The sequence below is a fragment of the Myotis lucifugus genome, unplaced genomic scaffold, assembly GCF_000147115.1.
Source record: "Myotis lucifugus unplaced genomic scaffold, Myoluc2.0 scaffold_360, whole genome shotgun sequence".
NCBI classification, from domain to species: domain Eukaryota; kingdom Metazoa; phylum Chordata; class Mammalia; order Chiroptera; family Vespertilionidae; genus Myotis; species Myotis lucifugus.
In genome coordinates, this window is record NW_005871408.1 from 239,407 (window position 1) to 256,276 (window position 16,870).

At 38.6% G+C, this 16,870-nt stretch overlaps 1 protein-coding gene and 1 pseudogene across 2 annotated transcripts in view; one reads left to right on the forward strand and one right to left on the reverse strand.

Moving 5' to 3' along the window:
* The window catches only part of FANCC (Fanconi anemia complementation group C), a 255,904-nt gene that overhangs the window by 31,959 nt on the left and 207,075 nt on the right, over positions 1-16,870 (forward strand). The window lies entirely within an intron of this gene.
* On the reverse strand, positions 7,242-7,709 carry LOC102425382 (annotated as a pseudogene).

Here is a 16,870-nt window from a genome sequence, read left to right on the forward strand (position 1 = left end):
TAAATAAATAGAACATTGACATCATTGCAGAAACTTACACTTTCTAAATAGTTGACTCACATCTCTCGCTATTTATTTTCTGTTTCAGTGGTTCTGAACTTTTCCAGGCTTAAGGCATGAATATTAACATTTTTTTTTAAATATTTTTTTTAATATATTTTATTGATTTTTTACAGAGAGGAAGGGAGAGAGATAGAGAGTTAGAAACATCGACGAGAGAGAAACATCGATCAGCTGCCTCCTGCACATCTCCTACTGGGGATGTGCCCACAACCAAGGTACATGCCCTTGACCAGAATCGAACCCGGGACCCTCCAGTCCGCAGGCCGACGCTCTATCCACTGAGCCAAACCGGTTCCGGCGAATATTAACATTTTTGATTGATATCCTTAAAGGTTTTAAAACAGTAACACTAAAAAAATGAATAATGATTACAGTTGAAACTCTGAAGTGTAATATGTCAAGCTGAGTCTGTAACAATATCATGCTATTCATTTGGTCATGCTTCTACAATATGTGCCTTTAGAAAAGATGTTTTCTACCCCTACTGGGCTTGCTTATATATTCATAGGACAGAGAACTTGGATACCACAGGTTTACTCTCTGACACCTGCTTCCCACCTGCTGGATGCTTTTTCTGCTGTTTCCTGAAGGTGGTAAATACAGACACTTTAGAAGGAAGCATCAGTAACCGGACTGCTCTGCTGAGCGAGGAGTCACAGGCCAACGGGAGGTCAGAGTAAGTGGCAAGCAATCTGGCATTATATGGAAAGGATTGTTTCTTGAGGTAATAAAAAGTATAATATTGGTCAGAAAGGTCATTGGTAACGCACTCACCAATCTGTGTCATCGTATATGGGTACTGTTCTTGAGACTCCTCAAAACAACCCTGTGAGGTATTCCACTCGCGAAGCCAAGTGAAGGCCGCACTCAGAAATCTCATCTAATTTGCTCCGGGTCACTGAATTACTGAATAGAGATGCTGGATTCATATCTTCCCATTGGTCTTCACAGCTTGTGTTTTTTTCCACCCTAATACAGCTGGGCTTGGCCCCTTCATCCCACTGGGTGAGAACAGCTCTGCCAAAGCTATGTTCTATGTGAAAGGGGTTCTTTGTAAGTTTCATACACATTTAATTCAGGTAAAGATTGAATGACGTGGAAGGGCACATTTTTTCTTTTATTTTAAATAATTGTTATTTTAATTATATTGAAAACAAAAAAAATTTAAAAAGGAAAAATCATTAATAATTCCAGCATTTATTTTGGAGTAATTTAAAGACTTTCCTGTGCTTATGCAGACATATTTTAACAAAAAATGTTATCATGCTATTATATATGTTTGTCTGAAGCTTCCTAATTTGATTTAAGAATTTAGGATGAACAGCTCTCCAAGTCAGTCAGGAATTTCTTTGTGCAGTTAACTGCTCTGTTAATTTAAAAAGTATGTTTTTTTAAAAGTTATTGTTACACACACTTTAACCAGTCTTCTTCATTTTAGCCTATAGGTCTATTTTTTTTCTTTTTGTGGTGTTACTAACAAATAATTGAAGAGAGGAACAAAGTCTTAAATTTGGCATTCAGTACCAAATAATTCCAGATGTTTGCTTTGCCCTGAAGATAGAAAGGACCTACCCACTCTGATGCTGTGTTTGTTCTTCTCATCACCCTTGTCTTGATTTCTCTTTCATTTCATTTAATTTTAACCTTAATACTATAGACTTGTTTTACGCAGCCCTTGGTGATATCTTTGCTCTGGTGATATCTTTGCCAGTGGCTTTCTCTCTACCCCCAGTCACTGATGGGTCTCTTGGCGGGGAATGGTAATAATGGTGGTCCTTTCAAGTTGACTCAGGAGCACCCCAAGTCAGCAGTCATATTTGGCATCACAAGTAGGAGGGTGCGATAACCATACGTCCCTCGATTGGGATTTAAAAGTTGTTAGTTGCTCTGTGAGCTGTTCTTTATAGCGATCAACTTAAGCAGGAGATTGAATTTATTTCCTGCAGGTTTTTTTTCTTGGTGATTGTCTGACATTATTGCCTTATTATTATCTATCTTATTCCCTTTTATTATTGTTCTCCTAAAATTTTCTTTTAGTCATTTTACTTTGATCATTTTTTCGTATATTCTCCTTCCTATTTGTGATTTCTCAGACTTCTTCCTTTTTCTTAATCAGACTTATGCTAATGAGATTTTTCCTTCTGCTTGATTGTAATGATCTAGTTTTTTATTGGAGAGGGACAGGAAGGTGAGGTGAGGTAAGAAAGGTGGAGGTAAATATGCCACCTGCTAATTGTTAATATAAAACAAGATATTAGGGAATCTAATTTCTTTCTGATTTCTTGTGTTTGGGAGACCATAGAATCAGTTGGATGCTTAACATCAGTTGGCTTTTGTGTGCAGAGCCTTACAAGAATATTACTGAAAAGTCCCCACTTCCCAGGAGATAGGCCACCTTGTGGGAGAAAGGACCAGCCCATGTAGAAGATAAAGAAAAATATTCCAGCAAAGGTAAAACAACATGCCCGAAAGAAACTGTGATACCAAGGACACATATTGCGAATAAAGGTTAGATAAAATGGAAAGTCTTTCAGAAGGAGCTGAGTTTAGATTATACAGAGATGTTTACTTTGGTGATAAACAGGGCTGCACTGTAAGTAACTTCTGTTTGAAGGAAGGTGAAGGAAGGTCCTATTCTAGGGCTCAGAAAACAAGGCTTTGTTTCCAGAAGACAGTTAAATATGAATAACAATTTCAATACTGAATTAGACAGTTTTTTATTAAAATGTGATCTGAGTGTCTATATTTATTATACCTAACCTTATATCTAGCAGTAGAATAATTGTTAATGAAGCATTTAAAGGAATATACAGATGAACCAGACAGAATTTTCTAACGTGTGTTTTTATCTTTGGGGAAATCCTAGTTGAAACTGGAAAAATTCAAGTTTTATTATTGCTCTTTACAAAGTATAGGGATTTTGATATTGTCCATTTAAAAATTTAATAGGTTTTAGAATCTAGTTATTAATTGACCTTAATTCTCTACAGTTTTGTTGCTTTATAAGAGTACTCTTGCCCTGGCCAGTGTGGCTCAGTTGGTTGGACCGTCGTCCCATACACCAAAAGGTTGCAGTTTCAATTTCTGGTCAGGGTGTGTACGGGAGGCAACTGACAGATGTTTCTCTCTCAAGTCAGTCTTTCTCTGTTTCTCCTTCTCCCTTTCTCTCTCTCTAAAAAAATCAGTAAAAATGTATTCTCAGGGGAGGGCTAATAAAAAGAGTACTCTTAAGGTTAAAATCAACTTAAAAGCAGGGTAAATGGTGTGTACCTATAAACTCAGACTTGTCAGCACTTGAATAGAAAAAAAACTAGTCTCAGACATGACAATTAGGATATTCCTCAAAACCACATATATTGCCCTAGCTGGTTTAGCACAGTGGGTAGAGCATCGGCCTGCAGACTGAAGGGTCCAGGGCTTAATTCCCATCAAGGGCACATTCACCAGCCCTGGTTGGGGTGTCTGTGGGAGGCAACCAATTGATATATCTCTCTCACATCAATGTTTCTCTCTATCTCTCCCCCTCCCTTCTACTCTCTCTAAAATTCAGTGGAAAAATATCCTTGGGTGAGGATTAACAAAAACAAAAAACCACATATACTATAGTATTTTTAAAGCCTGCAACCAAAATGTAGAATCATTGTGTTTTATAGCACTTGAAACTATATCTGATATTACTGTACGTCTCTGCTGTCCTGATACAGCTTTTGGATTACGTTAGTGGTGCAAGAATGATTCTTACACTTAAGTAACATACATTGCTTGACTGCACAGATGACAACAGTGTTGAATCTATTCAGTAAAAGAAAATTAGGACAACTGGTTTTGCCTGTTCATTTTTACTGATATTTATTTACTTTGTTTGACTATGGTTCTTGTAAAGAAATTACAAAACCTAGAAATTAGAGCCAAGAACAGAGTGTGGGTGCTCCTTCTGCCTACCACAGGTTGGTTTGAGCATTGTTCCATATACCAAAACGGTTGCAGGTTTGATTCCTGTCAGGGCACATATCCAGGTTGCAGGTTCAATCCCAGATCAGGGTGCATGTGGGAGGCAACCTATTGATGTTTTTCTCACGTTGATGTTTCTGTCTCTCTCCCAAATCAATAATAATAATAAAAAAATCCTCAGGTGAGGTTAAAAGAAAGATATTCAGAAAAAAAACCAACCTAGAAATTTTAAAAATGCAAACTTGAATTTGTCATACGCTGAGCACTTTGCTGAATCCACTTGAAGTGATGTGTAGACATACCCTGCTGTAGCTTATAGGCAAATAAAGGTTTATAATAAGGGACTTGAACATTTGTGATTTTGGTATCTGCTGGGTTTCCTAAACCAGTCTCCCATAGAATTCGAGGGATGACTGTACTGATTCATTTCTGTATACTTCACTGGCAAGAGACAGATAGATAGCGCTGTATATAATAATTATATGTGCTTTAGAGCAGTGGTTCTCAACTTTCCTAATGCCGCGACCCTTTAATACAGTTCCTCATGTTGTGGTGACCCCCAACCATAAGATTATTTTCGTTGCTACTTCATAACTGTAATTTTGCTACTGTTATGAATTGTGATGTAAATATCTGATATGCAGGATGTATTTTCATTGTTACAAATTGAACATAATTAAAGCATAGTGATTAATCACAAAAACAATATGTAATTATATATGTGTTTTCCGATGGTCTTAGGCGACCCCTGTGAAAGGGTCGTTTGACCCCCAAAGGGGTTGCGACCCACAGGTTGAGAACCGCTGCTTTAGAGGAACAGAAAACAGTGAAGAAAGAGGAGTATGATTTGAAATAAGAAGATTGAAGTGCTATAAGACTGGTTAACTGGAAGCACTGGATACAAATACTTAACAAATTGTAATCAAGGTTGAAGAGCATAGGAAACATGTATCATGGCAAGAGCTTGGTAATGCAGGATATCAGGAACCATGTGCAAGTGCTGTAATTATTACCTGTTATGAGAACATGTAAAAGGAAATTTATGTAGGATATAAAGCCACAGATACCTGTATGAAAGTACAACTTGCCAGTGGATATCAGCGCAGGCTAAGATTAGGTCACGGCCTTGAAATTGGTCCAGTGGGTTTCAAGTATGTGGGTAGGTAAATAAAGTACATCACATCTTCTTTATAACTATTTAAGATCTTCTGGAACAAATAGTTATTACACTAGCTATGGAAAGTTGAGGTTTCTCCTATATATGGTCTTAGTAAAGACAGATCATCTTATATAAAAAAAAGACATGCTCAACTTGGGCTGTGAAATTGTAAATAAACCCTACTTTACAAATTATTCTTTCTTGTTGTAACATTAACCTATGTTTTTGAGAAAGCAAAAATGTTTTTAGATTAAAAGGAACAAGTCTTCATTCTCTTTATTAATATTAAATACCAAACATTTTACTTTTATGTCATATAAACCTCTTCTAATACATAGATTTTTAGTAACCTGGAAATGAATCTGTGAAATCGAGAAATGTCAGAGCTCATGAGAGAGATTATGAATTGAATTTGGGAAAATGGGGGAAACTTATCAACTGGAAAACCTGATTTTACTATTGCATAGCAATCGTTTAAAGAAAATGTTATCTGGCATATTTATTTTGGATATATGTCTTGAATTTTTATATGACAAGGGAAATAGAAATAAATTTATATTTGGCCAAAAAAAAGGGTGCATGTTATAGATATGCAGCTCCTGCCTAGAATTGTCTGTCTTTTTGTTGTTGACCAAAAATAAACATTTCTGGTTTAACTTTTTGAAGGCAATTTGAATAGTTTCCATTCTTGAAATCATGCGATTTTCTATTAAATAGTGGGTGGTAAGGTGGTCAGATGGAAGTGTTCAGTTCATCTAGCAGCAGCAGATTGATCTGACAAATGGCATTCCTTTAACTGTGTGGAAAACATTTTGTTTCCTTTATCCTTTGGCAGAAGCAGACATTGTCTGTGGTTTCCTCACAGAAGTTTGGGTGGGTAAACTTGGGATGTGTAAGTAGAAACAGCAGACAGAGAGATTGTCTCTGACAGTTGGAAAGACCCACTGAGGATCTTAGAAAGAGGCTGATGACACTGATGATGTGGTGTGGGATCGGTTGTTAGAGTCCTGAGAGAGGAATTAAACAATGTGGACATAAATGAGGAATGCAAATGCTCAGAATAAAGTGATGGTTCTACCTTAAGGAAGTAAGCCAAAGATTTTAGATTGAGGTTCCTGAAAAATTTGCTTTTGATATGGATAAGAACAAACAAGTTCCTCTTTATAGTTCACCTCCATTTCCTTCTGTGACATGTCATCAGTGATTTCTGATGAGCATGTGATCAATGTGTTTCTCAGTTACTGTCTCTCATGATGTGTGACCTTGGGCAAGATATTAACCACTCTTTGCCTCAGTTTCTCATCTATAAAATGGGATTGTGGAGATTGAGATAATGTCTAAAGCTATTATAATAGTCCTGGACATAGAATGAGCATTATGTAAGTGTTAGCTGCTATACAATAATTGTTATTTTATCATTATCATCATACTTCTTATTTCAGTAGAAGGAGGAAGCCTCTTGAGGAGGAAGCTATTTGCTTCCTCTAATAACCTTAGTATATTTGATGTATTTTTATAGAAATGAATCAGGAATGAATTGTTTAATGTTTAAAGTGATTTATAATGTTTCCATGTTACCTTTGAAAAATTCATTTTTGAAAAATATTAGTAACTATGGATATTTTCTATTTTCTTAGCATTTTTCCAGATTAAAACACAAACCAATAAATGTCAAATAAAAACCATATAGCTACCTGGGGCCATTTACCAGTACAATACCCCAGTGTTCCCTGAGGGCATTATATCTTACAAAGCTATGCGGTAATTCTTCTTCTTCTTCTTTTTAATCTTTATTGTTGAGATTAAGATGTCCCTCTTTTTTCTCCCCATTGTCCCCCTCCACCTGGTTCCAGTCCTGCCCCAGGCTTTGGCCACCCACCCTATTGTCTGTGTCCATAGGTAATGCATATATACATATAAGGTCTTTGTTTAATCTCTTCCCACCCTCTCACCCCCCCTTCCCTCTGAGAATTGTCAGCCTGTTCCATTTCCATACCTTTGATTCTATTTTATTCACCACTTTATTCTGTTCATTAGATTTCTTATTTGTTTATTTTTATTTTTTGGCAGAATTTTATGATTTCATTAACACAAATACAATGTGTACACAATCTGTCTATTCATTTTCTTCTCTGCACAGCCTGGCATTGGGATTGGTGACTCTGATGGCCAGCTGGGCTGCTCTTTCCACAATGGCTTTGCGGTTCTTTGAGGAGATGTGAGCAATCTCAGCACAGTAAGATTTATTGCGCATCAGCAGCACTTCAAGCTCCTTGATGTTATGGACCAGGAACTTCCGAAAGCCACTGGGCAGCATGTGCTTTGTTTTCTTGTTGCTCCCATAACCAATGTTGGGCATTAAGATCTGGCCCTTGAATCTTCTACGCACCCTATTGTCAGTGCCTCTGGGCTTCCGCCAGTTCCACTTAATTTTGACATATCGGTCTGACTGGTGCTGGATGAACTTCTTGGTCCTCTTTTTGGCAATCTTGGGTTTCATGAGGGGTCTGAGGGCAGCCATGATGCCAGGTAGGAGATGGCTGCCACCTCCGTAGGCAGCGCCGAGGAAGAGAGGGGCTGTTATTTTGATTTTTAGATTAAGTTGCTGATAGGAATGTATTCATTGCAATTTTGTTGTTCATATTTTTGATCTTTTAATCTTCCTTTTCTTAGGGAATACCCTTCAATATTTCATATAATACTGGTTTAGTGGTGATGAACTCCTTTAGCTTTTTCTTGTCTGTGAAGCTCTTTATCTGACCTTCAATTCTAAATGATAGCTTTGCTGGGTAGAGTAATCTTGGCTGTAGGTCCTGCTGTTCATCACTTTGAATATTTCTTGCCACTCCCTTCTGGCCTGCATAGTTTCTGTTGAGAAATCAGCTGACAATCTTATGGGCATTCCCTTGTAGGTAAGTAGCTGCTTTTCTCTTGCTGCTTTTCATATTATCTCTCTGTCTTTTGCCCTTGACATTTTAATTATGATGTGTCTTGGTGTGGTCCTCTTTGGGTTCCTCTTGTTTGGGACTCTCTGCGCTTCCTGGACTTGTAAGTCTATTTCTTTCACCAGTTAGGGGAAGTTTTCTGTCATTATTTCTTCAAATAGGTTTTTTGAGGTTTCTAGAACAGTGGTCGGCAAACCGCGGCTTGCGAGCCACATGTGGCTCTTTGACCCCTTGAGTGTGGCTCTTCCACAAAATACCACGTACAATACGATTGAAACGTCGTGGCCCATGCGCAGAAGTAGGTTTTCGGCCTGGGCGAGTCTATTTTGAAGAAGTGGCATTAGAAGTGGGGGGTGTCAGTCGGTCGGGCGACGGGAGACACGGTGCAGGTGGGCCGCGTGATAGGCAGCGCGGGGGAGGCGCGCGCGATCCATGCACGAGTTGAGGATGGGAGAGTTGGAAGGGGTCGACCTCAGCGAATGTACCTCAATCAGATTGAGGACGTTTTTAGCAAAAGCCAGCTTAGGAGTACCCTAATTAAGTTAATAACAATGTACCTACCTATATAGTTTAAGTTTAAAAAATTTGGCTCTCAAAAGAAATTTCAATCATTGTACTGTTGATATTTGGCTCTGTTGACTAATGAGTTTGCCGACCACTGTTCTAGAAGATTCTTGAGTAACTTTATAACTGTGGTTTTAAACTCTGTATCCAGTAGTTTGCTTTCCTCCATTTGTGACATCTCTGCATTTTGGCTGCCTCCCTGTGTTTGTTTCTATGTATTGGGTAGAGCTACTCTGTCTCCTTGAGTTGGTAGAATGGCCTTGTGTAGCAGGTGTTCTATAGGGCCCAGAGGCTCAGCCTCCCAGCCTCCCCAGTCACCTGAACTAGGAACTATAGATGCACCCCTTTGTGGGCTGTGAGTACAGTCTTGTTGCTGTTGGTGTCCCTGGGAGGAATTGACCTCCAGGCCAATTGGCTGTGAGGACCAGCTGCGACTATAGTGGGAGAGCTGCTGTGCAGGAGACATCCCTATGGAGCAGGACTTGCTTCAGTGGGGCTTTGGTGCTCATTGAATCTGTCGCTTGAATGTGTCATTTATGGATGTGTAGAGTTGTAATCTGGTATGGTCTCACACTGACCACTGGGTACACTGGCTCTTGGGTCACCAGGGAGGTGCAAAGTCAGGCGCTGCCTGGGGCCACCCAGCAGGAGCTACAGAGAGATCTGCAGACTTGTATTGGGTTTGGAAGTGCCCAGTTGAGGCCCAGCTATGAAGCAAGGCAGACTGGTGCTGGTGCCGGGTCTTGGGCCTTTTATTTATAGGTTTGGGGCTCCCTGACCCAGCTGCAGCTTGTTTGAGAGATTTTAGCCTGAGTAAGGACAGGCCATTCATATGACTAAGCCACTGTACACATCTTGGGTGGGGTTGTAAATTGGATTAGGTGGGGTCTTAGGGAATCATCAGGGCAGAGCAAACAGAAATGGTTGCCAGTCAGCCGTGTGACTGGGGAGGTCCCAGCATAGGAACAATGATCCCTGCAAACACCTCCATCTGGGAGAAAGCTGCCTCTGAGTTTCTGACCCGATGCTGGACAATCTAGTTCCTCCTCATATGTGTCTGTGTTCCCCATAGTCTCACCCTGGTGCTAGAGCTCAGAGGAAGCAGGACCTTATAAGTTTGGTTTGTGGTCGCTAGCCCTTTTTTTTTTTTTTTTTTAAATATATTTTATTGATTTTTTTACAGAGAGGAAGTTAGAAAGTTTCTACAGATAGAGAGTTTGAAACATCGATGAGAGAGAAACATCGATCAGCTGCCTCCTGCACACTCCCTACTGGGGATGTGCCTGCAACCAAGGTACATGCCCTTGACCAGAATCGAACCTGGGACCCTTGAGTCTGCAGGCTGACGCTCTATCCACTGAGCCAAACCGGTTAGGGCATGGCCTTTTAAGAGGAACAGCTGGGTCTCCAGCAGCCTCTGTGTCAGTGAGCCCTAGTCCTCACTGGTTTTTACAGCCTGTAGTTCTTACTGCCTATAGGGACTTCTTTTCCCAGCTCTGGGACCCTAGACTGGGGGTCTGGTGTCGGTCTGGGACCCCTTGCTCCCCTGGGTGGCCTCTGCAGATACAATTTCCTTCCTGATTAAAAAAGTGGCTCATATGGGTACCTGATCAGTCTGTTCCACACCTCTGCATCTCCTACCAGTCTCAGTGTGCTTTCTCCTTTACTTCTCTAGTTGTAGGACTTCCATTCAGCCAGCTTTCCGGTGGTTTTAGATAATGATTTTTCTATATTTTAGTTGTAATTTTGATGTGGTTGTGGGAGGCGGCGAGTACAGGCGCTTACCTACGCCTCCATCTTCAAATCTTCTATGTGGTAATTCTTAATGGTAGCCAGCCCCCGAGTCATCCCAATTTTAGGATGCTGTTTTAAAAGGGAATTGTGTAATTGCTTTTAAAAAATATTTCCATTTGGTAATTAAAATTCCTCTGTGATTTCAGGTACTTCTGTTAGATTTAGTATATTCTTAATATAGAGGCACAGAACTGTTAACTTTCCTTCCAGACTTCCATGTTCTTCTTGTCTTTTCTGATGTTGTCCATGAAGTGTTATAGTAGTGATGGTTTGATGCTGCTTTGTCTTGTCTTATTATGTGTTGTGTAACCTAGCTTTTTTGTTGTGGTAAGTTTGTTTTTTGTTTTTGTTTTTTTATACAGTACTGCCATTTTCCCAACAAATTCTCTTACCTGTGAAGAACAAAGTGGAAGATGGATGATAATTAAGATTTTTGTATTTAACTAGTGAAGTTATTATTTTAGCACTCCTAGACATAAACAATATCCATATTTAGAGGTGGCTTAAGAACTGCATAGATATCTCTTTTTAACTTTGTGGTCAGGATAGAGTTACGGACAAGTGGTGTGAGTTTACCCTTGTTGACAGAGGTGGAGTAGATGTTTAGGATGTAAACCACAAAGACCACTGCATTATAAAAATAATACATGATTACATTGGAAATTTGAAGAATAATGGAAAAATATATAGAATTAAGAAAACTAAAAATAGCATTACACAGAGAAAACTATTGTTAACAATGTGATATTTAGCTTTCCAGTTTTTGGTTGTATATGTATATATTTGTATGTATAAAAGCAAATTGCAATCTTATTGTACATAGTCTAGCACAATCATTTTCCTTTCCTCAAATCATTTCTTCTCAAATAAGAGTAGTGGTTCATTGTGTTCCTTTATATGACTAGATTGCAAATTGTTTAATTCCTGTTAGAGATTTAGATCTTTAGCAGTTTTTTACTTTTGTAAATATACAGTGAACATCCTTTTATGTCAGTCATTGTGTACATCTCTGGTTATTTCCTCAGACTAAATTCCTAGAAGTGGATTAGTGGGTGAAAAGACATAAACACTTTCAAAGCTTTTGATATACTTTTCTACTTACCCTCCAGAAAATTTGTACCAGTTACACTCCCACAAACCTGTATAATAGTGACCATTTAACTGTATTCTTGCCAGCCTGGGAATTATTTTTTTAGTTGCTAATTTTATAGGTAAAAAGTGGTATTCCTTTGTTTTACTCTGCTTTTTTTTTTATATTTTATTGATTTTTTACAGAGAGGAAGGGAGAGGAATAGAGAGTTAGAAACATCGATGAGAAAGAAACATCGATCAGCTGCCTCCTGCACACTCCCTACTGGGGATGTGCCCGCAACCAAGGTACATGCCCTTGACCGGAATCGAACCTGGGACCCTTGAGTCCGCAGGCTGACGCTCTATCCACTGAGCCAAACTGGTTAGGGCTACTCTGCTTTTTTTTTTTTAATTATATATAAAATTAAATATTTTTTATTTAGTCAACAATCAGTAAATATCTGTTGAATGAAACAATAGAGTTTCTTGATGTGTAGATTATTCATATCCTTTACATGGCATTATTACTATTTTTAAATGTTTTTATTCCAGTATACATAACATAAAGAACATAAAGTATGTTAATGATAAGTGTAAAATCCATAGAATTTATGACATTCTATTTTTTCAGTGTTACTTTTATTTTAAACTTTATTGTTCAAAGTATTACAAATGTTCCCTTTTTCCCTCATTGCCCCCCTCCACCCCACTCCCACCCATAACATTCTATTTTAAGTTTACTCCAAATATTAGTTTACTTAGTTTATAATATTGTAATAATTTTAAATTATAGTATCTCAGAGCCTACTTTGGTAGGGTATGTTACTGCATCGTAGTTACATCATCCCTGGAGTTTCTAATTACATAGACTTCATCTCTCATAATGACTGAGAAATACATTGTTTCCAGATTTCTTTGTGTTATTTAATAAATATCTATGACTCTTCCTCATACTTCTTTGCTTGTCAACCTAGCATTTTATTTATCTTTACTTTTTTCCAAGTATCACAATTCTCCCCTCCCCTCTTCGTAGAAGGAACCTTAAATTATTTTCTTTTTATGCTTTTCCCCTTATTTCCTGGTTCAGATTCTTTTTTCTTGTGTGTGTGTGTGTGTGTGTGTAGGAGCTAGAGTAAATGATATTTTCCTGAAGTATTTATTGACAGTTACAACTACTATTTATTGTCAACATTTATCTCATTTAAATCTTCTTTTTAGTTCTAAGAGATTAGTATCATTACTTCTTCCTTAGTGAGAGAGAGAGAGAGAGAGAGAGAGAGAGAGAGATGAAATATTTGGGCTACACAGCTAATAGTGGTAGAGCTAGGATTGGAACCTAGTTTGCTAGTGATGTGTTCTGTTTTCAAATTATAAAGTATACTGTGTTTGATCTTGCACATATAAAGAGGCTGAACTGAAGTTTCTAAGTTCTGTAGAGAAACTTACAGTTTATTTAAATTTGGTCCTTGCTTTCAAGTAGACTCTTCTCCCTATTATTTACAGCTAGAAAAATAAAAGGCTTCAAATATAATTTAATATAACCAGTAAGAACCGTACCATTTTTACAGTCATTTTGTTGTAAACTAGTGTTTATACAACCCATGACTTGACAGTCAACCAAACCATCTTATATTACCATCTTCTGAATGTAGCTGGAAGTGGCTTATCAAAATCTTGAAACCTCTGACTCTAATATTTGTGGATAGTAAAGCAAACAACTTGGGGGCTTTCAGGTTTGTGTGGTGCATAGCCTGTCCATGACATAGGTGCTTATTCTCACTGTCGACTCCCTTGCTTTCATGAGCAGTTTTGCTGACAGGCAAGAGAGATTATTTCTAGTGGAGCAATCTTTGAGAAAGCCCTCAGCTTTTTTCTTTTTCCATTAGAAATGCAATAACTAATGATAATAGCTAACATTTTTTGAGTGCTGACAATGTGCCAGGCACAGGTCTAAGTGCTTTCTGTATATTTACACATTTTATCATTCATAGTAATCCTACTATGTTTTCCATTTTACAGATACAGAAATTGAGGGGCAGAAAGGCGAAATAATTTCCAAGGTCACAGGACTAATATGTGGCAGGTTGGGCCTTCAAACCTTGGCAGCCTGCCTCCTAGAATCACCCTCCCTCCTAGAGTCACCCTCCATAAGTGCTCTGTTATACTAATACTTATTGCATGTAAAAAAAAAAAAAGGTATGGGTAACTCATAAATAGCTGTTCATGTTTTTTGGAAAAGGTTTGACTTGCTGCCTCGTGGCAGTTCAAAATAGTTAAGTGATTGCCATTCATTAAATTCTTAACTCATATAAAATGAGTTATTTGTCTTGTATCTAATATTCTGGTGTAACACTGTGCATTAAACATACTCTTTTGTGTTTATACAGATTGAGGTAAGCTTGCATTTTCAGTAAACAAAATGATTCCATAGAAAGACAGTGTTTAAAACAAAATTTTGAAGAGTGGGTTCAGAATCAAAGTAATAGTAACAGTCACAGAATGATCAAGTAATTTGCTTAATCTATAGTAAGTAGTGTAAACCATGACTTATTGGTTCTTTACTCACTCGATCCTTTTAACTGAATATTTCAGAAACAGCAGGTAAAATAATTTGGAATTACCCAGGCTGGCTGTAGGCAGATTTTCTCCTTTCATCTATCACAGGCACCTTAGTTCCTCTGCCTTTCCCCATTACTAGGTGAGGTTATGGTGCCAAACTACCTTTATTCACTGTCAACAGTGATATTCACATTAATGTTTAAAAGTATGGTACATTCTCTCTCTGGGCATTTTCATTGAATAAAAAAAAAAATCAAAGTCTGGGCTTTGGGATTACTTTTGAGATTTGCCTCACTCCTTTATGAAACTCAGCGGTAACCGGTTCGGCTCAGTGGATAGAGCGTCAGCCTGCGGACTCAAGGGTCCCAGGTCGATTCCTGTCAAGGGCATGTACCTTGGTTATGGGCACATCCCCAGTAGGGGATGTGCGGGAGGCAGCTGATCGATGTTTCTCATTCTCTATTCCTCTCCCTTCCTCTCTGTAAAAAATCAATAAAATATATATATATTTTAAAAAAAGATGTAACTCAGATTTCTCCTTCTCATCCTTGTGTCTTTTCTAACAGTCTGTCTGTTTTGGTGCCAAATCTAGGCCTCAAGAAGGAGGCTTGGGTGGCCCAACTTACTGTCAGTGGCATGACATACATAATGATAAAAGTGAATGGTGTAAGTGAACACCAGTTTGATCTCACCTTCCTTCCTTTTTCATGGATGAGAGGTAGTGAATAAGTTAAAACATGGTGTAATATCTCCCAATATTTATTATTACCCTGTGTCCCATACCAGGCCTCCTCAATGTCTCTCATCTGAACTATTGAAGTAGGTGAATTGATTACACTGATGATTCCAACCCAGTTTTGGAAATGGTTGATGGTATAATTTTTGCATATTTGCAAGGCAAATTCAGGGGCACAGTTGCTCCTCCGTTTGTTCCTAAGGCCATAGTATGTGGTAGAGTAAGCTACTGCCTTGAATTCACCTGATCTAGAGAAATAAATATATCCCTGTCCTTCATCGTTTGCTAAGGAATCTCCCATTATCTCTTTGGACTTAGAATTAGAGCTTTTTCTTTGGTAATGGTCAAGACCAGTCTACCAGGCAAGGACATTATGGTGAGAAGGTTAGGCTCAGCTTTTAAAATGGAAAAGGGACAGGCTTTTGTGGTATTTGGTGTGTGGGTGTATGTATGTGTGTGTGTGTGTGTGTGTGTGTGTGTGTGTGTGTGTGTGTTTTACACATTTGAAAATCTACTTCAAGATCAGAGAATCCTGGGCATTGCATGACAGCCAGAGGAAGAAGAGCCCTTAGAGGGGTGCCTTAGTAGGAGCTTTTGGAGAAAGGAAGAGTGATGCCTGTGCAACGAAGGAAGGAGAGTGTGCTTAGGGCAGGTACTGCCAAGACTGTTTGATGCTGCAGGGCAGGTAAACAAAGCAAGGCCTGAACAGTTAATATTGGATTTGTCCCAAGGTTGGTAGCACAGAGTTAGTGTTATTGTTTGCCCTTTGTCCAAAAAGCTTCAACATGATGGTGGCAGCAGAAGTCATTTCTGGAAACTAGGAGCAAACAATTACTGAGAAAATAGAGACAGCAGTGAGCAAAAAGCTTGGCTATGAAGGGAAAGAAGGAAGTTGGATGACATGATCAAGGAAATGGGTTTTACTTTTATTCATTTTTATAATGGGGAAAAAGGTTTTTTAGTAGGCCAAGAGAAAAGAAGGTGATGGACAGGGAGAAGAATGGATGGAGAAAATCTAAAATGAGTTGAGAAGGGATGGGAATAGAGCATGGGTGGCAAAAGAGAGAAGGCCCAGAGACCTTAGGGAAGCAGGGAAAGGTGCATTTTTATTTGGAAATGAGGCAAGTGTGTGGAAGTTGAAGACATTCAGGACAGTCTGATGAAGAAACTGCTTCTGACTGAGTAGAATACAGTGAATACAAGAATACAACACTTTCAAAAGATTCTGCAATAAAAATTCATATAATTTAAGATTGTGCATTTAATTTTTTTTCTGAATTGAGTTATCTCTATTTCTAGTACATAATTGATTAAAGTAATTTAACGTTTTATAAGTTTTGAAAATAATCTGTTAAATATAAACGTAAAATTGTAACGCAGCTCTTAATGAGTTAGATGGGATGGTGGCGGTGCTGTTTGCAGTGGATGCCTTCAGAAGAGTATCATTGCTAGTCGTTTGGTCCCTGTGTGGAGCCCTGGGTTTGCACTTTAGGACTATTGTGTACCATAGTAAGTCCAGAATGGCTTCTGAAAAGGGAAGGCATACTTCCTTTCCTGGATGTCTCCTACTCTTAATACTCTATCGCAGAACATTTCTCTTCATTTCTCTTTACCAAACATGTAGGGGTGTTCCCACATGAAGCAATTCTCATACACCAGGCAGGGTCCTACAATTTAACTCAATTCTGACACTATTTACCTAGAGATGGTATTAGATCCCACAGGTCAAGGGCTCAGTTCCTCAAGACTACCCACCCTCCCCCCCTTCAGAGACAATCACAGTCCAGGTTGTCACCCATGCTTCTGACATATCAGCTATAAACCAAAGGTTCCCACGGCCGCCTCCTTGGTTCTGATGAATTTGCTAGAGCTGCTCACAGGACTCAGGAAGACAGTACTTACTAGATCACCAGTTTATTACAAAAAATATTAAAGGAAACAAATAGCCAGATGAAGAGATACATAAAGTGAGGTCCAGCAGGTCCCAAGCACAGGAGTTTCTGTCCCTATGGAGTTTGGGGTGCACCC